Source organism: Leopardus geoffroyi, chromosome B2 (assembly GCF_018350155.1).
Source record: "Leopardus geoffroyi isolate Oge1 chromosome B2, O.geoffroyi_Oge1_pat1.0, whole genome shotgun sequence".
Classification (NCBI taxonomy): Eukaryota; Metazoa; Chordata; class Mammalia; order Carnivora; family Felidae; genus Leopardus; species Leopardus geoffroyi.
Genome location: NC_059332.1, coordinates 128755681 through 128781440, shown reverse-complemented (window position 1 = coordinate 128781440; position 25760 = coordinate 128755681). Strand labels below are relative to the sequence as shown.

The following is a 25760-nucleotide window of genomic DNA, read 5'->3' as shown; positions in this document are numbered from 1 at the left end:
CTGACTCCTGGAATTAGTATCATCCCATTGTCCCACTCGCCTCTGACAAACTCTAATTCCGCAAGCCCCCCGCCCACACGGAGCAGGTCCTCAGTAAGCTCCTGTTAACTCAGAGGAACTAGGGATATCGAGGATTAGATATTATTTACAGGGCCGGCAGCACTTAAACATTCGCAGGGGCCAGCAGAGGTGTGGTGAGTTCCTTTTGGCCATTGCAGCTATTGCGAGCAGCCGTATCTTTGGAAAATGCAAGAGTTAAACATGGATTCAGTCAAGAAGGAAGATCTGTTCCCAGGAGGGCCTCCTTTCCCCTTATAGGTGGACACAAGCTGTGAGAAGGATTCTATTAGGGCCTCATAAAGACCAGTAGTGTGTGGTAAAGTTCTCTTGTTTACCCGTGGTCGAGAAACATACGTGTCTTCTGAATGAGAGGTTTGGCTGTTTTGGGTAGATGGGAGGTAAAGGTAGTTTCTGCTGGAAGTGGAAGCAGGAGTGGTGAGTGAGGGTTGGGTAGTGGTGCAGTAGGCAGAGTTCTAGAGGTAGGTTTACCCCGAGAGGGAGATGCACTGGGACAGTGAGACATCCGGGGTGGTGACATGGTAGCCACATATTCCTAGCAGGGTTCTGTGAAGTGACACGGGTCACTCAGCCTGGAGATTTGCTTGGACAGCGAGTCATTTTGGCTCATTCGGGCATAGTAACTTCTCATTACCTCTCATTCCTCTTCTTTCACCTTTTGGGTTCTTTTGAACCCTCTGACTTTGTAGCTCTTGACCTTGGTGGTATATTAAAGTCATGGGGGACATTAAAAAATAACAGGGCGCCCGGGTGGCTCAGTCAGTGAGGTGTCTGATCTCAGCTCATGTCACGATCTCACAGTTTGTGAGTTCAAGTCCCTCATCAGGCTCTGTGCTGACAGCCCGGAGCCTGGACCCTGCTTCGGATTCTGTGTCTCCCTCTCTCTGCCCCTCCCCCACTCACACTCTGTCTCTGTCTCTCTCTCTCTCAAAAATAAATAAACATTAACAAAATAAAAAAAAAAAAGTAATGTTAGGCTTACCTGCAGAAATTCTTAATTCTTCTGGGTTGAGCCTGGGCATCAGTATAGTTAAGACTCCCTAGGTGATTCTGATATGTATCCATGATTGCCAACAAAATAAAGATCTAAAACTCAGGAGAACCCTTCACAGTTTGATTCTGCAAGGCTGGATATACAAAGATTCTGATTAGTAAGACCCTTCCACTGGACTTTGGCAGCTTTCTTCACTAGAATGATATTGATAAGATAAAGCTGACGTTCTGTTCATAAGCCTTGCCACAATCCTATGGACACTCCTAACAAATAACTGAGATGCAGAAAACTCCAAACGCTGCTAGTTTATATGGTGCATCTTCATTATGTTCCCAGTGGGGAACTTCTTTAAGGGCTCTTTAGGATTCGTGCAGCTTCTTTATGCTATGAGATGTAGGCTGTGGCTTACCAAACATGTCTAGAAAGAATCTCCCTTAGCCCAGGACTTCAACCCTTTGCTTACTCTCTGATTTTCCTGAAATGTGTTGGGGACACATTATAGAATGGGACATTCCACTCCCACGTTTTTGTTTGCCACTTAAACCCTAGATTGTCATCAAGACATATCCTGATCACTAACACATGCAATAAGCACACAGTATGTTTTTTTTTCCCCTTTCTCCCTGCTGGATGGTACATAGAAAACGCACACTTGGGAATCAAGCAACCTCAGCTGTACTTCCAACTCTAGCTAAATAGCTATGTGATGGTGGGACAACCTTCATTTCTTCTTGATTCTCTCTTCTGTACAACAAAGGGGATTGAAGTAAATATCTGGTTTTCAACACTACCCGCCTTTTTACAGTGAGAGTACCCTTTCCTCAAAAGCATGCTTACTATAAAAGTCAATATATAAACCTGATTGTCAGGAAGCTGTACTGATTGTGGGGCTTTGGGAGGACCTGAAGCCCCTTGGGTTTCCTCATCTCCTCCCCTAACCTTGAAGTGATTCCACTGAATCCGCAGGATATAAAGAGGAAGGTCGAAAGTATATGCGCTAATTAGTTCAGGTCCTTTCTACTGTATTATTCTCTGAGTACAAATGCACGCACACATGCACATATATACACATGCACACTGAGTTTGATGTTTCAGGCTTAAGAGGTAGTAGATACAGTGAGACAGACTAGCAGTGATAAAAACTTGGAAATGCTATGCATTCGTTGGTAGGGCATGGAAAGATACAGGTCTTGGGAGTGCATTGTGCCTCCTTCTAAGGACAGCCAGGCAGTGAATGGTCAATCAGGTTTGGTGACTACCAGGTACTCAGTGGTCTGGAGGGTTAACACCTTGTAGCAGGTGATATCCCATAGGTAGTGACTTCATGACCAGGAATCTGGGAACAGGGTCTTGGAGAGAGACCCGTGAGGAAGCAGGATAGAAACAACTGGGGTTACTTATTTTTGAGAAGGAGGAGGTCCATATTTATACGAAGTATTCACTGCCTATTGGAAGTACTATCCCTTAGGTGCCCTATATTCCAGATAGGCTTATGAAAACAAGTTACACAAACAAGTCATACATTCTTTATAACTAGAAATGAAACGTAGCATTTCTCTTCATTTCCCCTGGTTCTCCTGGATATCTCCGTAACTCTAAATGCTTACTTGAGGGACAGCTGTTTAGCTCTCAACCAAAATACGTGTCTCAAGAAAGATTTCACAGGACTTTCTTTGGCCTGAAAGAATGCTTACTCCCAATTCAGCAGGGTTCCAAAAAATAAAATATTACCTGGGGTCAGGTATCCATTTTCTTAAAGCAGACATACTTAACTTTAAGGAGAAAAGCTTGCTGAATCTTATAAGTTAGTTTAATATTTCTGGGGTCCTTCTAACCCTAAATGAAGAGGCATGTAATCTCCTTTCTCTTGCAAAAAAAAAAAAAAAAAAAAAAAAAAAAAAGAAAGAAAGAAAGAAAAGAAAAGAAAAGGGTTTGACTTTCATGCTATGCTCTGGAAATAAAATTGAAATCCATCTTAAGACTTTCTTTCAGAACTTTCACATTAATCATGCTTTATCGTTTGTTTATGATATGTGCCATTTACCTGATGAAACCATTGATAACTGGTATCATTCAAATAAGTGAGGTGTTAGTCATAAGTGTCCACCACAGTGCCTGGCACCCATAAAAACAATTAAACAAAGCAACCGGCTTCGAGCCAACAAAAAACAGTCTCGGAGGCTTGGTTTCAGTTAGGCCTGGACTGACTGAGTTGAAGTCAGGAAAAGCCTGTCTGGCCTGCCAGGAACCAGCTAGATGGTCACTTACAAATATAATTTGAAGGGGTTTGACCTTCCGACAGCAACTCTCTCTGGTTCGTCTGCTGTACGCAGGAGCTGGAGTGTCTGGACTCTCACTGTTGAATGTTGCTGCCACATGGGGATGGCAGGGAGTGTACCATCATTTTGGTATGCTTTCTGAATAGTTGTAAATGTAGGAGGTTAATTAATGATTTCCTACTCAGGTTTTGGTAGCATGAGGCTTCCATCAGCCACAGTGGAAGTCCTGAGTGCGTTGATATGAGTCAGGTGGGTGTTGCTGGTGAGGGGTGATGAATAAGATACATGGGAACGCTGGGTAGGGCAGAAGGCAAACTTAAGTTAACTCCATGCTAATTCTTGGTGATTGCCTTGCCTCTTAGTCTTCATAATTCATTGAAGGAGATTGTTGTGCTTAATGTTTGGGAAGATACCAAAAAAACAAAAAAATGGCAGAGATGACTCCTTCCCTCATATAGTGTATAATTTAGATGAGGAGATAAAACATACATGAAATGATTGGTTATGCATTGGTGCATTTTTAAGCATGAAGATAATGGTTGGTGCCATTTTGGCTTAATAGTGGTGTCAGCAGAATTTTTAGTGAAATGAGATCATAATTTTATCTTGCACTGTGAGAGCTCCCTATTAATATGGAGATTGGGGTAGCTGACTAGGAGAGTCTTATTTTCTTTGCGGAAAAGATGAAGATGGTTGTATCCATGTGCTATTTCTTTGCAAAACAATAATGCAGAGTGAGGTCTGACCCAAACTCAAAACATGGGGCCTATCTGTTCTTCTGACTTCACCTCTCATATGAGCTCATAAGAAAGACAAGGGTCAGATCTTGACCACAGCCTCTGTGAATCTACATTTATCATCATGTAGATAATAGCTGCACAAAATGGTTTTAGCATTTAAAGAGTAGTAGCAACAGCATGACCTGGAAGCTGGAAGCTCATAGAAATGCAAATGATCACCCTTCGAATCCTAAACCCTCTAGAGGATGTTTCCCAGGAACTTGTGTTTTAACAAGACTCTTAGATTCTTATACAAGCTAAGGAAGACTGAAGAAATATTGTCATAGAAAATAGAGTTGACTGACAACAGAGCTCATTTTTTTTTTGTACATCAGTCCCCGTACATAAATTTCTAAAAATTCAATTGGACAATCTTTGCCCCTTAATAGGAATGTTTAATCCCTTTATATTTAATGTAATAACTAATTTGTTATAAAATATATATGTGTATGCCAGGAGCTTTTGTGAATTGTCTTTTCCCCCCATTATCACTCTCTCCTTACCTCTGGCATTTTAATTACACATTTTAAACCTTTCCTTTGTGCCTCTGTGTCTCTCATGTTCTAAATTAGTCAACTTTCACAGAGAATCAGAACCAATGCAATATGCATAGATATATGGACAGATTTGTTTCAAGAAATTGGCTCATCCAATTATGGAGCCTGGCAAGTCCAATATCTACAGAGTAAACCAGCCAGCACGCTGGAGACCCAAGGAAGAGCACTGACATCGTAGTTCAAGTCTGAAAGCCATCCACCAGCAGAATTCCTTCTTGCTGAGGGGAGGTCAGTCTTTGCCTTCCTTAACTGATTGAATGGGGCCCACTGATGTTATGTCAGGCAAACCGCTTTATTCAAAGTTCTGTAATTTAAATGTTATTCTCATCTACAAAAAACCACCCTCTTATAAACATCCAGAATAATGCTTGATCAAATATCTGGGCGGGATGGCCTGGCCATTTTTACCCATAAGATTATCTATCACATATTTCTTTCTGTATTTTCCATACAGAAAGATGGAAGTGGATTTTCTACTTCCCTATTTTCCTTCACTAATCCACATAGCTGCTGAGTCCCAACTGCTGTTAAATTGCAGTTTATGTGTTGGGTATTTAATTTCAAGTATTTTATTTTTCTACTCCATAATTTTCATTTAATTCTTTCTAAAATACCAGTAGAAAACCAGAGAAGTAAAAATTTTCCATCTTTAACTTATGTTTTATCGATAATATATTCATGTTGGACTATATTTGAGTTATATTTTCTTAATTTGTCACATTAATCATATCCTTAAACGTTCAAGTATAATAACTTTAATAACAGTAGTATTTGTGGGTCTGTTTATATTACCTGTTTTTTTCCTCTTGGTTCTTTTCCTTGATAGGACCATAATTTTTGATTGAATGCTATATATTCTATATGAAAGACTGTGGAGGCACTCTCTTCCTTTGAGGGGGCTTACCCTCTCTTTTCATATGTATTCAGGGAGGAAGTTGATCACTTTGATTCAATTAGCAACTGAACAGATTTGAGGCTGGGTTGAAGTCTGGAAAGTTACATATACTTCTGGTTAGCTCCTCAACTGTGGTATGGCTCCCAGGAGTCCCTCCTGAGCATAGAGTATTGACTTGGGCTTCTCCTTGTCAGGTTGTATTCTCCTATTTTTGTCTCTTCAACTCTGTGAGTAGGCCAAAACTCCTCTGATTTTCTGTGATTTCCTGCCTCGCTTCTTGTCCTTAGCAGTTTAAGGATTTAGCATATGCCTATGGGAGAAAATGAGGTATCTAATGTGCTTCTCCATGCTTTCCTTCTCTTCAGGATTCTGTTACTTCAAGTTTTGGATACTTTGGCCAATCAATCTCCCAACCTCCCCTTTGCTCTCAATTTTTTTTTCCCCTTTTTTGTCTGCACCCTTGTGAGATTTCCAGAAACTTTGTTTCTCTGCTTATCAGCCACAGCTCTCTGGGTAGATTGTTAGCCTCTAATTCCAAGCCAAAAACTAGCAATTGCCTTGAGGGGAAAAGCTGTTTGAAGAACATCATCTCAGCTCTCTGTGGTTCCCTTTTCTTGACTCTGCTTGATCTTGGCCCTTCAATTCCTGGTTGCTTCAGTCATTTTCCAATGCCTTCAGTCAGACAGCTGTTGTTATTGCTGTTTTTCTTTACATTTTATCTGAGTTTTCTATTTGTTCTTCCCAGAATAATTGGTCTAGTGCAAACTACTTTATCTTAGCTAGAAGTAAAATTCTAGCATATGATCTTGAAAATATCACTTAACATATCTTTGTCTATTTCTTGGTCAATACCTGAAAAAAATAATAATATCTTGCCTTCATCTTCCCACACTACAGCCCATTCAAGATAATTTGTAATGTGTTTGGTAAACTTTAGAAATGAGAGCAAAATCATTACCCTGACATAGGTGTTAGAAACCCTGATATTTGGGGAAAATAATAACTTCCAATAAGATTCTATATGTGCAAGTATCATTTGCCCTTATAATAAAGACAATATTTTTTATTTTAATATACTAAGGTTTTCTCATCTTCCCTTGGGGAATACTTTGCATCAAGAAATTTCATATTAAATCTGAATGTGTTTGAGGTCTGATTGCACCTAGACCAGCACCTGCAAATTCTACAATTTATTTTTCATTAGTCTTGTTTATAGTTCCTACATTTCACTTCAGGCGTTTTTGAGGCAAATTATAGGTAGCTAGATTTTTTGATATTGAGTTTGCATAAAGATTTTTGTTTGCCAATATCATCTTCCCTGAATTTCACTCTGTTAGTTTGTAGAACATCCCAATCTTGTCCAATGTTTTAAAAGGAAGTTCGTGTCTTCTTGCTTACAATCTCCTGCTGTTTCATTATTTGTATCCCTAAAAGACCCTGGGGAAGTGAGTACCAAGTACAGGAACAAAATGCAGGTTTTCTTACTTCTACCCCTGAACCCTAAATCAGAAAACCAAAGGCCAGATCCCAGATCGATTGCTTTCTTTTTTATTCCTTGCATTAGGATAACCTCCACAAGAAGTGACTTACTTCCTCACAAGCCATTACTCTTCTATTTTGATCCAACTATAGGTATGTTGCACATGGTCTTTGTGATTCTTCTGAGCCTGTAAATATGATCCTAAAAAAAAAAGTCAGTTTTTTCTCATCACCTCTCCTGTTTCTTTTATCTACTGCCATAGACAGATTGAAGAACAATTGTATTATATTAATTTTATGCCGGTATAAGTGGTAAACTGTTACAGATTATTTATTACCATACGAATTAGCCAAAGTTGGCTCCTTAGTGAATGGAAACAGAAAGAAACCAATTCCCTTTACTTTATGCTTGGTCATTTCTATAGCAGCCGATGCAATCATACTATTATTACCAATTCTTTGTGTAAATCTACCCATCTGAAATGGGCTCCAGGGCTTGTAATGTGATTCACAAGGATATCATAACATCATGGCAACTCTACAGCAAATTGAGGAAATTAAAAATAGTTTCTGAAATCACCGAAGGAGCAGAAGTAAGACAGCTAAAGGAAAGCTCAGAAAGGAGAATGAGTTAGGAATTATTCTCCAGCAATCATTGCTGTAGAAAACCCCTATGCAATGACTGTTTTGATGCGGAGTGGAGGGTAAATGGTAGGAGAGGGAGTATCTGGGGGCTAACTCTCTTGACTAAGTTGTTCAATTTACATGGCACCAGCATACTATTTCTTTAAAACTATCCCAACAAAATAGTTTTCTTGAAATTCAATAAAATATTTAATAAGATAGTTTTTGAATATTTATTGAAATGGTATTATTTCAATAAAACTAAAGCAACAAAGTAAAGAATGAGGCATTCTATCTTAGTAACCAAACAACATTGTTTTCTTACCTGATAGAAATGGTGAGTTAATTGTGACCCTCAATTGTGATAGGTACCTTCAAGTCATGTAGGTATTTCTACCCTTCTAGGGTTCTAAGGAGGACCCCTCACAAAAGAAAAGTAATCACAGAGTGACAGAAGCCACACTGAGAAACAAGGAAAACTTTATTAATTCTGTGTTTGTCCATCCTGTAGACAGAAGCCTCTTTGTGTGCTGCTCTGGGGAACCCCTAACATGGGTTGGGGAAAGGGACTCATGACCTAACACTGGACTTGCCAGTTACTGATCCATTTAATGTGAATATTTCACGTTCAAGAAACATGGAGAATAATATATGAAACTAAAAGGCCTCTGACTAAGGAAGGAAGGTGCTCTGACTTTTGCCACCTCTCGCCTCTGTGAGTTTGGGCATGTTACTTGAATTTCCCGCGTCTTGGTTTCACCTTCCAATCAATAGGAATAATAACCCTTAGTTAAGAGATTAAATGAGACAGTGAATGTCAGGTGCTTAGCACATAGTAGTTACTCAGTAAATGGCAGGAATTTTTATTGACTCAATTTTTCACAGTTTTATAAATAAAAGTAAATAGTAAGAGGGAATATGAAACTTTTTAAAGGCGTATTCAAGGCTGGAGGCAGGGAAGAAGGGAAAAATGGCTTATTTATTAATTATTTGTTTAATTATTTGTTTTTAGGTTTATCTATTTATTTGGAGAGAGAGAGAGAGAGGGAGAGAGGACAAGCACAGGAGGGGCAAAAAAGACAAGGAGAGAGAGAATCCCAAGCAGGCTCTGCTGATAGCATGGAACCCGACATGGGGCTTAATCCCATGAACTGTGAGATCATGACCTGAGCCAAAATCAAGAGTCTGACGCTTAACTGACTGAGACAACCAGACACCCCTGAAAAATCACTTTTTTAGTATTTGAAAAAGGATATAAATGAAACACTAATGATAAGAGGAAGCATTAGTTACCTTGACACTTGCTTTAAATGCTCTTGACACAGTTTGGTGAAGCTTCATTACATACTGGGATAGCACTGAGTCACATTCTCTCTCCTGGAAGAGTTTGGTGATTGGACTTTACACAATCACTGAACACCACGATATGGAGTTCTCAGGGGTCTGTGAACAAGTTTTCAGGTTCAATAGCGAGTTGAGATCATCCAAGATGCACTGACTCCAAACAATCTCAAAAATTCTTCAGCGCCATTTTATGTCTTTCAGAACCTCACAAACAAAATTCCTAGCTCTGTAATGTACTCATGCACTTTGTAATAAAAAAATGAACTTTCATGTTAAGTTTATCACTTTGCTTTGAAAATGATCTCAGGAGTTAACATATACCAGTCCATGCCTTTTTCTATCCATAGCAATATACATTCCTCAGTAGCCTGGATAATGATGACATTGTACATTTTTTCTTTCTTTTTTGAAATTTATTTGGTATTTTTCATAGTTGTTGTAACAGTTGCTTATTGAAAGATAAGTGCCAGTTGAGAGGGAGTCCTTTGCTAATGTCTAGTCTAATGGGACTCTGAGAAGACAAAGGCTTTGAATTGCCTGTTACTCTTTTTTCAGCCTATATTAGGTTTCTATTGCTGCCATAACCAATTACCACAAACTTAGTAGCTTAAAACACTACAACTTTATTACCTTACACTTCTGGAGGTCAGAAGGCCAACCCAGGTCTCATTGGGGGTAAAATCAAGGTGTCTGAAGGTCTGTGCTCCTTCTGGAAGGTCTAAGGGAGAATTTGTTTTCTCGCCTTTTCCAGCTTGTGGAGGTTGCATTCCTTCACTTGCAGCTTTTTTGCCCCCAATCTTAAAAGCTAGCAATGTCTCATCTCTATTACCCTATTGTTCTTTGATCACAGCTGGGAAAGGTTCTCTGTTGTTAAAAAACCCCATGTGATTAGACTGGACACACATGGATAGTCTCATCAATTCTCCCCATCTCAAGATGCTTAACTGAATCACACCCACAAGGTTCTCTTTGCCAGGTAAGATAATCTTATCCATAGGTTTCTAGAATTAGAATGTGAACATCTCTGTGTGTGGAGTGGTGGTGGTGGTGGTAATTCTGCCTACCTTCAAAGAAAAAATGGAATTATAATTTTGGCAAAAATTGCACAGGGAACTTCTAAGTGTTGTCTTTCCTAGAGAGGGTTTAGAGGTGGCTTATTCGAGAAAACAAGAGAGTAGGTCCTTGGTTGAGTGTTGTGGATAGAGCTCAGCCTTTATGCACCATGCCCTTCTATTACATGGTGGGAAGTGAGGCTCTCCTTCACAATCAAGACATTATCAAGGACACTGAATTGCCCCCAAGGATTTTGGAAAGAGTGAGAGAGTGTGAATGATATGGGAAAGTACTAAGGAGTGGGGTCTTACCTGAGACAGTCCCTGGACAGTCTAGACAGGTAAGGAAAGCTAGGCAGCCTCAGAGATGGTCTTTCTTGAGAGAGATGGGTTTGCCAGAAAGGATGAATATCTTGCTTCTGGCAATCTCATCATGATGAGAAAAGAAACAGGACTGTGTATCTTTGATTGGATTAAAGAAATGTAGGCAGCTGCAGAAGCTCCAGAGATGGATAGAGATGGTAACCCCCCCACCCCCCACCACAACAAGCAGTATGGCCATGTGTGGTGGTGCCAGAGTGGCTGAGTGTCTCAGGGAGGCTGATGCAATGGGACCCTTCTCAGACCTTGAGCACATCTGGGCCTAGAGGTTACTGTTCTCTTCATGAAAGTCAAATGTGTAGTGTGTTCCAGGATTTGTCCTGTGCTCCTTTGCACAGCACAAATTCTCAGGCTGCAGATGAAGAAGTTAACTAGCAGAGTAGAGCTAGGAGTGAGGAAAGGGGAAGCTCAAGGGGTGATGGGGTTGCCGGTGTGGTTTAGGGCCAGTTCACAGCCCTTTGCTGTGACAGACACTGTTTCCAGGGGCCTGTGGCATATGAGCAGAATCCCAAGGGAGGAAACAGATGAGTAATGACAGTTATGAAGATGATCCAACTACAAACAGGGCAGGGAAGATGGAAGCAGACGTTGCACTTCTTCTTGGAAAAGTGGAGGCAGATTTGAGTCAAAGAGGTCTTTACTGGCCGCTGGTATCTACTGAACTATCTACCCAAATAATCAGTATTAAACCAGTGAATGGAGAGTCCAGGAAGCTTCTGAGAAAGTGGAAGCAGAGGGGCTGTGACTTTGTCGAAGCAGTGACTTTGTTAAGCAGTGCCCTGGGGTGTTGGATGGTGAGCCTCAGGTTCAGCAAAACCCACAAGGGAATTGAAAGAGAGAAGTTTCTTACCCACAGGTCCTAGAGGAGCTACATGGTATGCCTCCAGGGACCACAGTGGGAGGCCAAGGCAGGGTGCAGGCAGAGAGCAAGGCAGGACCTGAGGTTCACGCCTTTGTGAGGGTCCCGGAATAGAGTGTTTTGGGGTTCCCAGGCTAAGGCTTATCTGGTCTATTCAAACCAAAAGGAGCTTCATGGGGGTCTTATCTAAGGGATGCACAAGGGAAGGCCCTGGGAGGTGGGGGAGACTATCACCAGCGTGGTGTGGGGAGTCACATCAGGAATTTGTATTTATTTGTGACTCTGAGAGCTATTGTCTAGGGCACATGCTTTCATGAGGGGCTTGTATCAGTCCAGGGCCCCCGCAGACCACTTGGCCACACCAAACGGATGCCAAGAGAGCAGCATTATGGAGAGTAGTTTAGTTAAACTCTCAACACAAAGGCTAATGAAAGGGACTTGAATTTGTCATCATCGAAAGAGTCATAATTTGTGCCTTGGGGAAATGCATGATAGCAGACATGCCTTTGTCATTGTTTTATTGTTTGTAGTCCTCACAATTCATGGAGTAGCTGCTTCATTGCAGGTACTGTGATAAAGTACGTAGACTTTGAATTCAAATAGCCTGGGTTCAAATCCCATTACTTCCACTTACTAATAATATGACATTGAGTAACCAGTCCTAACCTGACTTTCCTCATCCAAAGAATAGGAATAATGTGATATTTTGTAGAGTTGTCATAACTAAATGAGCTGATATATTTAAAATGGTCAGTGCAATGCCTGGCTCTTCACACTAAAAAATCCTGGCTTCTAGTTTTTTAAATGTGATTCAGTAGGTAAATATTTTATGAATTTACTCTCATTAGAATATTATCAGATGTGAGGCACTTGGGTGGCTCAGTCAGTTAAGCGTCTGACTTTTGATTTCCGCTCTGCTAGTGATCTCACAGTTCGTGAGTTTGAGCCCCATACGGAGCTCTGTGCTGACAGTGCGGAGCCTGCTTGGGATTCTCTCTCTCCCTCTCTTTCTGCCCCTCCCCTGCTCGCAGTCTCTCTCTCTCAAAATAAATAGATAAACTGAAAAAAAAAAAAAGAATATTATCATACGTGAGTATCTCGGGATGAATAAGTTTATCAGACCAGTTCTTATCTGCCATAGCTCTGATAACAGGGAGCATAAGAAGGAAATTTGATAATGGGTAGGAGAAGGGATCCCAAGTAGGGAACACTAATGATATGCCTCATGATGGGCCCTGGAGATCCCGGGGGCTATATTTTGAGTCATTGAATGCTTTGAGGTACAGAATAGTCTAAGTGTACTAATAATACAATAGAGATCACTACCTATACCTCAGCAATATAACAGAATTCCGGTTTCCAAGGTGTTGAATCTAATTGTGTTTGCTCCTGAAATAAAAAAGAATCCCAGCTGAGGACTTCCATTAAATAGCTCTACAATGTCTGGCATCTTCAGCTTTAAGATAAAAGTGTAGGGCAGAAAGATCTCTAATGTTCCTTCTGTGTCTGACATTCCAGGACTCCAAAATAATGCTAGGGCCAATATTATGTATTTCTTTTTATAGGAGTTCTCTTTGCCTGGGGAGAGCAAGACCATATGCCAAAAACATTGTGCAAGTCAGGTCAATTAAGAAGGATTGCTCCTCCAGCCTCGGGTTTGCTTCAGCAAATCTTTAGAGCTGGCTCTTTATTTATAACTCTGTAGAGGACCAAAACAACCCTGCATCTGACTAGGGTGTGGAGAAGCAAAACATAGTTCAGATGCATTCCTAAATCATGAATTTTTCTCATTGACGTATATGCCATCACAGTGCAGCTGCGTGTCATAGATTTTTAGGGCTTGATTATAAACGGCCTTCGACAGACATCCCTGGGAGAATGGCGAAGAAGTGGTCCCTGTGACACAGCTGATCCTTCCCCTCCACGGAACTGAGGCTGATGATCTTAAGGGCAGCTATCAGCACCAGTCCTAGAGCCTAAGGAATAATGTAGGTTGCTTAGGGACTGAACATTCCTCATTTCTCAATGCCAAAAAATGCTAAGACTTGTGGCCAGACCTTCATAGCATTCAGGTGTCATTATATCCTGTTTATTGGGATGCTCGATATTAGACTGTCCCCCTAGACTGGTGTTCCAATACCCTTGGACACTGGCCTTTTGCTTCTGGAACCTTCCAATGGGCTCTACAATCATCGGTTCAGCTACTACAAGGGTCTTATAATTCACTCTCCTCTCTCCCCACAACGCACTCCAAATTTAAACTGAAAAGTTACTTATAGCTCCCAGGACTAGGGTAAGTGCTTCTCTTAAATGGACTTGTAATAGCTTGTCCTCACACCTTTTGCAATACTTTTGTATGCTAACTTTTCCCTTTATAGAATAAGCTTCTTGAGGATAGGAACTGAAGCTGATTCTAATTGTATCCCTGGCATTTAGATCAAATTCCAGAACTTATTAGAGACAAAATATATTGTGGGATGATTGAGTGCCTACATCTCGCCTCAGGTACTAAACATTAAAACACGTGGAGAGGGGTGCCTGGGTGGCTCGGTCAGTTAAGCATCCAACTTTTGATCTTGGCTCAGGTCACGATCTCATGGTTTGTGGGTTTGAGCCCTGTGTGGGGCTCTGCTGCTGACAGCACAGAGCCTGCTTGGGATTTTGTCTCTCCCTCTCTCTACCCCTCCCCCACTTGCTCTTTTTCTGTCTGTCTGTCTCTCTCTCTCTCTCTTGCTCTCAAAAATAAATAAATAAACCTTAAAAAATAAATAAAAACAACACATGGAGAAGGCGGCACAATTGGCTGGCGCATAGTGACTCTTATCCCTATCCAACTTTTCAGACATGGCGGACGGTACTACTATCTCTCTCAGGTCTCACGAACGAAACCTCGGAGTAATCATGATTCATCTCTTTGCTTTGTGTATATACTTCATGCAGCTGGTTTTTCCTCTTTAACTTCTTGCATATTATGTGAAGACAAACACTTATATTTTTAGAAAGTCTGCAACATTCGTTTAGACCTTTTCCTCAAGTGGAAATGTGGGACTAAGTGTTTACATTGCAATTAGTCCTCTCTAACAAAGACATTTACCTATTTAATGGGTGACTAATTTTTGGTGCTTTGTATTAGGGTAACTGTATGATATACATTCTAAACTAGGATTGCTCTGGGAGTGAACGAGGGCCCTATTAATTGCCCAGGTTGGTGGATAAACTTGGACTCTACAGGGCACAGTGAGACATATGGTCACTCTATTTATAGATGAAGATGCTGCTGAACTGGCACCAATAAACATGCCTTGGGACGGTCCTTCCACAGCTGTGACGTATATGCGATGAGACAGTTACATCTCCTTACCAGGACATTCTTGTAGCTGAAAAAACCGGTGTGGGCAAAGTTGATTTCTGCCTGGGTCTTAACTTATAAAGGTGATCGGGTGATGGCACAGAGAGGCTAATGCTATTGAAAGATTTTCATTGCTTACAGTTTCCAAGTGGAGGGGACATGCCATGTCATGCAGGGCCACATGGGAAAGTACCAGGTTTGATCAGGAGTCAGATGTAGGATCCAGGGGAAAGGATAGCCCAGAGCCTTTCTTGTGCTTTCCATGGGAGGGGCAGGGCAGAGCAGGACAGGGCCAACGGCTTAGGATTGCCTGGGTTGAATGATATCCAGAGGCTTTCGGCTATAAGGGTGGTGTTTAGTTACCTCGTACCTGGGTCTGGGTGATTTACAGCAGAGGGAACATTGGTTTGGTGAGTGAGCATTAATCAAGAGAGGTGGCTGGGGTATGGGCTCAGAACTGGCTGGGGAGTCTCTAATATGATTTTTTGCCCCTGCAAAAGCTGGATCACAGGGGAGATGTAAACAGCTTTGGCCCCTAGTTCAGCTTGTGATTAATGGATACCAACTAGACAGATACAGAATCTGAGAAAACACAGTCGGATCACAGGCAGTTGCTTGAAAGTAGGGTGCACTTCTGGAAATGGAATATAGATTGCCTCTGAGAAACTCACTGCTCCATAGAGACTGAACCAGCAAACTTCACATCCTGAGCTTGAAGCTCCAGTCTATGCAGTCAGCTGGCCCATTGTCAGCATAGAAATAATGGCCCTGCGTGCTTGAGGACCCGGAAGAAAAGGGCAGAGTTGAGGGTAAGCTGAAGATACATCTTTGAAATCAATGGTTTGAAGATTCTTCATGAAGATGTAAACATTAAACACATTTTACTGCCTATCGAGGGAAACTGTGGCTTGTTGACTTTATTTTAGGAACAATGTGAATGTGAAGTTCTTCTGGTTTTATATCTGAGAGATGGCCCGATGTACAGATCATCTAAACTCAGTGCTGTCAAGGGTGTGATGAGGAAATGGTGAGTCCATCGAGGGGAGCAAAGAGGCTGCAACTCCACATGCTTTCATGTGATCCTGACCTGAAGGCTGTGGGGATGTTTGTTCTACAGCTGGGAAGGCTGCGAGGGGTCCAGCAAATGTCCTGGGTGCCGCAGCTCCTGAGACACAGACATGATCATAGAATGCCAGGTTTGTCTGACTTTTCTCGACTCAGCTGGGAGCTCCGATAGGAGGGAAAAGCAGAGATCTTTGCTGCCTAAGCTGGCTCTCTCTGGGCTTAAACCAGCGTTTAAAACATGTGCCCAGTTTCCTAGAATGGGAGGCCCTGACTTCTCTTGTCCCAGCGGTGAGCAGGCTTTTGCATGCCTCCCAGCACGTTGCCATTTATGGATTTGGGCAAAATAACAGAATTGCAAAGCTCAGACTCCCAGACTTCTTTTTTTCTTTTTCTTCCACACTGAGCTTCCTGTTTCTATGGCAATGAATAGGATGTTTTGCACTAAGAAACACTTTAAATGCCACTGGGGGAAGGTAAGAACCGTGCATAGCTCTCTACAGAGCAGAGAGGTGAAATGAATGAGATGTTAAGAAAAACTGAGTGAAATCAGGACAGAAAGGAAGTGGAAAAGCTGGAGTAGAGGTGGGAGAAGGGAGGAGGGAGGTTCAGAGACATCTGCTTGGAAGTAAAAATCAAGCAGAGCAACATGGCAGGGGAAAACCAGGACCTGCCGACTGGCACTCCTGTGGACAGCAGTGTCCTTGAGCACTTGGAAAGAGCACGTTCACTTCATGAGAACCACAGGGGTTGTGGGGGGTGGGGGTGGGGGGGTTCATACAGTCTTCACCTGGAAGCAGGGGGCAGGAATCGGGGGGCAATTCTAGACACCCTCACTACACAGGACCCACTAGAAAGTGGCTTCGGGCATAACCTCCAAGGTGAGTAGGCTCCAACATTACACCCTGCAATTGCTTGTTGTGTACACGAGCCCATAGGCTGCCACTGGAATCCAGCTCTCTCACCTTTGAGGTTAGAACCAGGATTCCAATCAATGGCCAATGCCTGTGGAGGAGCTATGGAAGCCTCTAGTCTTCGGTTCCTTTACTGCCTTCTCTCACTACTGGGTGGGACTGCCCGCATAGACTCACAAGAAGGCAGATGTTTATAATATCAAATACAAGGGATACAAAAGAGAATCTCAAAAAGTCAAGGGGCCATCGAAAAGTTTCTTTTCCTCCTTCCCCAGTCCACGTCTCCCCAGTGAATGCACAAAAATGTATGAGCAAATCAGCATTTAGGAAAGAAATACCTTAGAGTAGCTTAAAAGTCAACCTGGTAGAACTATGAGTGGTCTATCAAGTAGTTCTCACTTTTGGTTTTACTAATTCCTCCACTAGAGCCAAGCCAAATCAAATCAAACTCCATCTAGCTTGAAGTTCCTGTTATATAAGGTTTTAAGAGCTATAAGCTAGAATTAAAGGCACAGTAATAAGAAGAGCCAATCAAGGGCAGCCTCAAAATAGCCTGGTCCCTGTGGAAGGCCAAGGCAGATGTATTTGTCCAGCTGCTTAAAGGAGAAGGCCCCGAGGCCTCTCGCTCACTCGCCAGAGGCCTATAAAAGGCTCACCTACAGCTGCTTGTGAAATTGGTTCCTTGTAAATGAAAGTCAACCAGGAGTCATATGAGCCAATGGCAGCTGGACAGAGAGGTCTGGGGTGCCAAACGGAGCCGGAAATGGCCAACTGCCAGGGTAAACAACTGGGGGCAGAAGCTGAGGTGAGTGTCTGTCCCAGGATAGCTCAGCGAGGTGTTGCTTTCCAAGGGCTTGGCCAGGACAACCTGGCTTATTTTCAGTTAATCTGGGTATGCTGTAATTTACTATGGGAGCCTTACATTTGCATGTCTACTTTAAGAGACCCTAATAAGTACACATAATAAAATGTTAATTTATGCCTTCTGCTAGGATTGGAATTGAGTGTGGCTTGATGCAACTGCAAAACAGAACAAATCTGGAAATTCTGGCAGGCAGAAGAGGAGGGTGGAAGGAGCACGTGCTCCTTTGAGCTGTGGAAAGGAAGCTGAGAGGAGACTAGAAACTTCCTGGCATCAAGTTCCCTTCAGAACCCCAGAGGGGACTTCCCACAATGCTGGGCCCAGTTTCCCCAGCACAGCCTAGGGATAGCCTCTTTGTCTTGATAGCCCCAAACTCAACACTACAATAGGGAACAGACTAGGACCTTAGTAACTATTTGCGGAAGTGATTAATAATACTGTGAATGTACTGAGGGCAAACTCTTCCTCCCATGTTTTGGGAATTGTCAGGTCTTGCTTAGCTCTCTAAGAACCCCACACTCATCTCCACATTAAAGGAAAAAGCCAGCACACATGTGATCTTCTGGGTTATTCTAAGTAGAAAATCTCTATAGGTCTTTGAATTCTTCCGACACCAGCACGGTGCACAACATCTCAGGCAGTCTTGTGTAAATGCCTCTTCCCTGCTCAGCTTTGCCCAGACCACCTTATGCTGATGCTGCGCCCGTGGCTGACAATCCATGTGTCCTAAACTGGCCCTGTTACAGGAATAAGACAAAAATTTCCTATATTTATATATAAATTTTTTTCATTTTTACTGACACCAAGTAGGATTGAAATACACCAGCAGACTTCTGGCCAGTCATTGTAAACACTTTTCAGAGTCCCTGCCAAGGCCATGATGTAACTACATTTCTATAGGAATCATCCTCCTCTCCACAAGATCAACTCAGGTAACCATTTATTCACTGAGTACCCTCCACTTTGATCATGGATTCCATCAGAGCACCTACTGACCCAAGGTGCACAATCATATTCTTTCTTGTAGGAATTATCTGAGTTTGGCTCAGACATGCATTTGGGAGCCGAGGTGGTCATCTGCAGAGAGAAGCAGAACAAGCTGGTCTGTGGGGGAAAAGAAAATTGCAAATATACAGAGGATAGCAGAGTGAAAAGAGGCCTGGATACACTTCCTTCTATTGGGTTCTGAAGATGACTTTGCATCTTTATAAAAAATTCCTATTTAATGATTAGGCTGACTTCTCTGGCTTTATGATACTTTTAACCAAAAGGACTTTGAAAAGACACTGAGTTTCACTGTAGACATCTGTGGCTCCAATCCAATCTGCATGCCTAAACTTACCCTTTGTCAGCAGGCTTCAACTCTACTCAAAGTCACGACATGGTTCCCAACTGCCTATGTCACTATGACCATGACCCTTCTTCTAGCTCTCAGGGCACTCTCTACACTGTCCTACCCACCCATCCAGAAAGATTTCCCCCTGCCACTGCCACATGTAGCTTTGCGTGGGTCTGATAACTTTCTTCACAGTTCTCTGAACCCAGTCCTCTGGTTTCCTTTCTCTGTTTCTGCTATGATTGCTCCCCAGCTTAGAATGGTTTTCCTTCTCTTCTTGGTCAGACAAGACAAGACCTTCTCTTCTTGGTCAAACTGGACACTAGACTTTTTTTTTAAATGCAAATGGGATGGTTCCTTTTCTACTTGCTGACTTAAAGAAACAGAAACTATCACCATGAAAAAAAATGGTTATTGGTGAGACCCAGTACCTATAGGCACTTGGCTCTTGTGTGCCTGATGCAGCATATGCAGCCCCACTAATATTTGTATTTATGGTAATTAGAGAATTTCCCAACTAAAAAAAAATATCTAAACTCCTGAGGAAATGAATGAGCTAAAGGAGTGTTTGCTTCAGTCCTTGGCTCATCTGGACAGCCAGATTCTCTTCACTAGAGGAAGACTTGAGGAGTATCCAGCCTAAACGGAAGTTAACTGGGCAACGACCGTGTTCTTCTGGGAGTAAAGGGCAGAAAAGGTTTGGGGATGAGTACACAGTATATAATGATACTTCATCTAACTTCTTTCTCCATTTGAGATCAACACATGACATCATGAAATGAAAGCAAAGGTAATGGGAGGAAAGGTCAACAGAATGGCTGTTTAGTCATCTGATTAGAATATAACCAGGAGATGCTGGAGATGCCATGTTCTCTTGCTGAGGGGGCTGGTATGTAAGGGGAAACACTTTCACATAAAACAGGACTGAGGATCGAGTGTTTTAGGACCCATGGGACTGTGCTGTGAAATATTTTACATATTTATGACAAGGAGCCTGAGGAAGCCAGTTCTGAATTTCTGAATTTATGCAGAAGAAACCCACTCTGTGTCACAGGCATATTTAAGTCAAGTGTTGTGATCCACTTGAAATTACTGGGTGTCAGCTGGGTGTACTGTTTAGCCCTGGGCCCTACTTCTTATGTTCTATATGGTTGCTTCATCATATTATTTCTTTTTTATAGGACAAATTCTTTGGTAATATCTGCAGGAATGGCAAAAAAAAAAAGGAGACTATTTTTATTATGAGATAGAGCTGTGTTCTACATATGCAACATAAGGAATCGTAATAATTTCTTTAATAGCCACACATACGGAAAAGGTCTCTCACTGCTTTACACTCTCCACTGGATTTCTCCTCTATTCCTTCTGGCTTCCTGTTATTCCCTGCCAAAAAAAAATGTTTTTCTGTCAGTCTTTGAAACCGTTTTAATTTTACTTTGGAGTGGGCTCCAATTTGTTAAAGTGTGGGGTTGGACACTGATACAAATAGTCACAAGTTTTGAAATTTGAAATAGAGCCCTATTAGGAATAAATGCAGCGAGATTATTGTTTAAAGCATCCTACAAGAACAAAGGCTTTTTGGAGGCGGAAGACCCTTATGCCACTGGAAATTTATAGCAATTTCCAAAATGCATTTATGAGTTGCATCCTGCCAAGATGCCGAGGGCACTGTGGATGAGCAACGACAAACTTTGTGGACTCAGAGTAAATTGGCTTTACTAGACCTTCTCTAGAACACAACCAAAGGGAGAGTATTGGGTTCTACTGTGGAAAAGACTTCCTAAAGAAATGAAATGTTAAATTTTCTACTTATGTTCCAGGCCAAAGGTTGAGTGAGTAACTTAGTGGGGAATCCAGAGAGGACTCTGGATTCCTCATCCACACATCACTTAGTGCTCTCTGTCTGTGGGTCTCTTAATATCTTTAAATGAAAGAACAGAATTTTAATGTTTGTGTTTTTTTTTTTTTAATTAGATGATGAAAGACTGTGGCCTTCTGACATGGCATCTGAAGAGGAGATCTGTCAAAGACCCAGTGCTGCATAAGGGGATAAAATGAGAAACCCACCAGAAAAGAAAGCAGCAATACTGAGTGAAAGGCTTCTGATGTGCTCTTGTATTTAATGTAATGCTTCTCCTTCTCTTGGTCCCTGGTTCCACACAGGATGCTCCAGAGGTGGCCCTCCTTGTGGATAGATCATGGCATGTGTGTCCCTCAAGCAAATGGGCCTATAGTGGCGAGTGGACAAAGCAGCCATGGTTGAGGAAATGGCCTGGTTTGTGAGTGTAGAGAGGAGGCTTGTAGGAACTGCTCTCATTCTTCCAAGTAATGACGTTGGAAAACCAATTCTGGAGCAAGGGGGCAGTAGCTGATAAAAATCATTGAGGAGAAGGTGGCCTAGAAGATTCCAAATCCCAGTCCTCACACACCCCCTAGTGTAGAACATAGGGTAGTTCCCTGGATACTGGGTTGGAGCTGAAAATACATCAGCCGTTCTTGATCACCTCCTTGATGAATAGGAGATATTGAGGGGAAATAAATTAGAAACAAAGTCAAGCAATGAGCTAAATTTACAACTGACAATCACAGGTGACAAAGTAATAATTGTGTTAAAAAGCAAGCCATTTTTATATACTCAGAGCTCCAGTGTGAAGAAAGTAGGCAGACTTCCATTGTTTAGACCTGAGCTTTTCAAACTTTAGTGTGCATGTGGATCATCCAAGGATCTTGTTAAAATATAGATTTTGATTCAGTAGTTCTGGGGGAGGGGCCTCGATTCCGCATCTCTAACAAGCTCCTGAGTGGTCTAGAGGATGCTGGTCCACAGACAACACTTTGATGGCACTTAAGTAGCACAGGGCACTGACTGATCCCTTCCACCAGGCCTGTTTGGTAGTTTTCTGGAGTTCTGCTGGGGCGGCAATCTCTACCACCCCTCTGCCAGCCTTTCTAGTGCACCATGTAATGGCTTCCTCATTCATCTGATCACCTTGTAAATTTGTCAGCTTCAAGATAACTATATTTTATTTTCTGAACTTAAGTAGTATTTACCAATAGCATTTACTGTTTGTAATGTTAATTACTACATATTACTTTATGACTTCATGATTCATGAATTTGTTTTCCCGGCACAGTTGTCTGCTCATAAGAATAGGATCTGTCTTCTATCACTTCATTTCTTCCATGGGGTCTTGCACAGGGGAGGGCCTATATGAGACAATTACAGAATCAGTTGATTGGTTTTCTACTGTAGGCTCTGATTTGAAAACATTTCGGATCTCTTTCCAAAGAGTGGAGTTTGATTCTAAGGTGGCGGAATGAAGAAACTTTGGAAAGGCGCTGGCTCGCTGAGGGAAGCAGAAAGAGGATGCCCAAGGAGAATTTGGACATCTTCCAGTATTCAAGAAAAATGTATCCTGTACTTTAAAACTTTACCCAAGGGTTTCCTTAGAGTTAGGTGTCTTGAGTTCTGCTTAGGTCTGTACTTAAAATCACTCTATGTAACAATGTTCAGACATCCTGAGTAGAGCGAAAAACAGAAAGTAGATTTGCTGACAGTACACAAGACACACAAAAAAGGAAAAAAAATCAGTCTGTGCTTTGAAGCAATAAAAGATGAAATTTTGGGGGCACCTGGATGGCTCAGTTGGTTAAGCATCCAACTCTAGATTTTGGCTCAGGTCATGATCTCACGGTTGTGAGACTGAGCCCCTTGTCAGGCTCAGAGCTGAGTATAGAGCCTGCTTAGGATTCTCTCTCTCTCCCTTTGCCCCTCTCCTGCTCTCTCTCTCTCCTTCAAAAAAATGAATAAAAATAAAAATTATAAAAAGTTGAGATTTTCAAGTCAAGGAAACAATATCGTATAAATAAAGTGAAGAACCCCTCTCTATTTTCACTGTGAAAGATCAGAGAGGAATAATAATGCCATAGACTTGAATATGCCATTCTCTGTTGCTTGGGAATATATTAAATTCCTTCACCTACCATTGGGCTGGGTGTTTTTAGGACAGACATGTCTCTTACCTACAAGGGTAGATCATGCTGGAATGGGCAACAGGTCCCTGGACATACGCAATCATCTACCTGCACTTATTGCCTGAAGGTTCTTCAATTCCATCTGTATTGGCTAGAAAAGATGACTTCTGAGCTCTCTAACAAACATGAGAGTCTATGACTTCTTATTAATAATTAATAATAATAATTAATGTCTACACATGTTATATATTATTAATAATTATAATAGTTATCCATAATTAATACTTTGTGCAATAGACTCTCAGAACCTAAAGACAACTTAAAAGCTGGTAGAGCTAAGGTATGTTTTCTTTTCTAAATAAGGGCTACCCTTTGACGCCCTAAGAGTTATAAAAACAAATACAAGTTTTTTCTCAAACACCTTCAGCAAATAGGAACTCCCCATGTTCCAAAACAACAATTTTTGTTGTACAGTATTTTTTTTGTCATTAGAAAAATAATCCTTCATCACTGCAATAATTTTAGAAAACAAGAAAGAAAAGCATGAAATAAAAATCCAAAATATCTATAGTACTATCACATGATAACCACTATTAACATTTTGATCTATGTACCCAGATGTATGTGTGTGTGTGTGTGTGTGTGTGTGTGTGTGCGTGCGTGTGTGTGCATGTGTGTGCATGTGTATACTTTTATTTTGAAAAAAAATCATGCCATCCATATTTTGGAACCGGATTTTATCATCCTTCGTCATTAAGTATTTTTCCATAACACCACTTTCAAAGGCTGAATAAGCACATTTCATTTTTTTAAATAGCTATAATTATTAGAATTTTTTTTTCTTCTATCAAGCCAAAACTTACCTCTTTGTAATTTATACGCATTGGTCCTTTCTCTGCCCTCCAGAATTGCATGCAATAAAAAGTGTAATCCTTTCTTTCCAGGTCAGCACTTCAAATATGTGACCACTGCTTACAGGTCTCTCCGAATCTTAGTTTTGGGTTTTCATTGGTTGCAGGTGTTCAGACATCTTTCGTGGTTCTCAGACCCCACGATCATGATAGCTCTCCTGTGGATTAATTTCAGCTTGCCATTTTCCCCAGAACAGGATACAAAATTCCAAGGAAGAGGAAAGCTATGCCCTCCTTTTTTGGTGGAATTTTGAATTTATTTATGTGGCCAACATACTAAACATTTTTTGAAATCTTGGCTCATTACTGATCCGCTTCCAGGTCTTGCTGTCACACCTGCTTGCTGCTTAGCCTATCACGATCTCCACCACGCCTGCTACGTCTTCTAATGACGCATTCAGCGCTCTTATCTTGAATGCGTAATGGTTTGTAGATGCTTTCATTAATGCAAGAAATAATCATCGAGGACTTGTATGCCAGGAACTGCTGTGGGCACTAGGGATACAATGGTGAATGAGATAGATGTATTCTCACCCTCAACAAATTTATAATCTGCAAAAAGGAAAGAGACAGGGCAAGATGCTACAGGAGCACACGGACATGTTACATGGTCCAAAGTTTGGGTAAGACCTTGCTAAAAAATACAATTTAGGCAAAGGCCTGAAAGAATGAGATTCATTTTTGTGAGACTCAGCCTATTGTCTGAGGCTGTTGAGACAACTCCAGGCCTCAATTCAATAATGTCTTTCATTTTTCTTTGTGAATGGTAGAATGGCATCCACATTACGGTATGAAATGTAGAGAATGAATGATTTTATGAATCCTTGTTTAAGTCACGTACATGCCTAAAGCCTCTGAAAACGTATCCTGGACAAGTGTGGGCACAACATTTCAAACAGCCCCCTGATGCTCTGGAAGTGAGCTGTTGATCATGAGCTCTGCCTTATGAAGCGAATGTCTGCCATTAAAGCTTCTTAGCTCTTTGGGTGGTGTTCTCCGAAATTGCTCTCAGCTGGCTGGTGAGCATATTAAACTGTGCTTTTCACCACATACTGTAGCCTTTGCTCCCAGACTTCCTCCATTATTCTTGGCCATGTTTTTATGCTCATTCTTGCCCTTTTAAATAATTGTGTGCTCATCATTCCTCCAAGTCTTACTCTAACTCTGCAATATCTAAAGGGACCAATTCAGTTCCCAAACAGTCAACAGTGTGTTTATACCACAAATGCAAACAACGGAGAGACTAGGTGAATCTTCCATTTTCTCAACCAATTTTGACATTGTGGAGGCACATGTTGATCTTTCCTTGTTCTCACCAATCTTGAACAACTACCTGGATGGAAAAAAGGTAAAGTGATATATTCTAATAGTAACACTGATTTCTGTTCCTGTATTGTTGCCTTAGTTTATCATGTTGATGTGCTTTTGATACATGATTGTAAGCTCCCAGAGAGACTGGGTGGCTTATTTAAAATGTGGTGAGTATCAGAGTACCAAGTACCCTGTGGTCACTGTTAGTGACCAGATCAATCCTACTGATGAGCCAGAGACACCAGAAAGAATCTCTGTCCCGGGGGCAAAGTCACTGTTGTTGAAATGATATAGTTGAGATATATATATCTCATATATCTGCCCTCCAGATATATGTGAGATATACACACACACACACACACACACACACACACACACACATAAATATATATGATAACTCTTTTTGAAACTACTTCCAAACTTGGTTTAAATACAGTCTTGCCAAGAAAGCCAGACTGTCCTTCCCTTCTTTTAACTCTATGACTTCATTCAGTTAAAGAAAGCATTTTTTCAGGGACAATCTCCTGTGTTTTGCTGTTGCTATTTGATATTATCTAATGTTCTATGAACTTACTGGAAAATTCGACTTTTTTCTTTTCAGATTTCTGTTGTAATGCCATCATTAATACAAATTCATCACAAGTCTGTTTCGAGAGTTTTTTTATTTTTAATTTTAGCAGTAACATGTTACTGAGTTTCTGGGCAGAGGATACTTTTTT

At 41.4% G+C, this 25760-nt stretch overlaps 1 long non-coding RNA gene across 2 annotated transcripts; it reads right to left on the bottom strand.

The window, feature by feature from the left end:
- Positions 1–446: 446 nt before the first annotated feature.
- On the bottom strand, positions 447–24315 carry LOC123609099. Of its 2 annotated transcripts, none has more exons than XR_006717609.1 (4): positions 23683–24315; positions 8979–9128; positions 1061–7263; positions 447–474 (listed from the first exon to the last, which is right to left on the bottom strand). It is a non-coding gene; the product is annotated as an uncharacterized LOC123609099 (long non-coding RNA). The 2 variants fall into 2 exon arrangements; XR_006717610.1 differs by lacking the exon at positions 23683–24315 and adding an exon at positions 9660–12225.
- Between the last annotated feature and the right edge of the window lie 1445 nt (positions 24316–25760).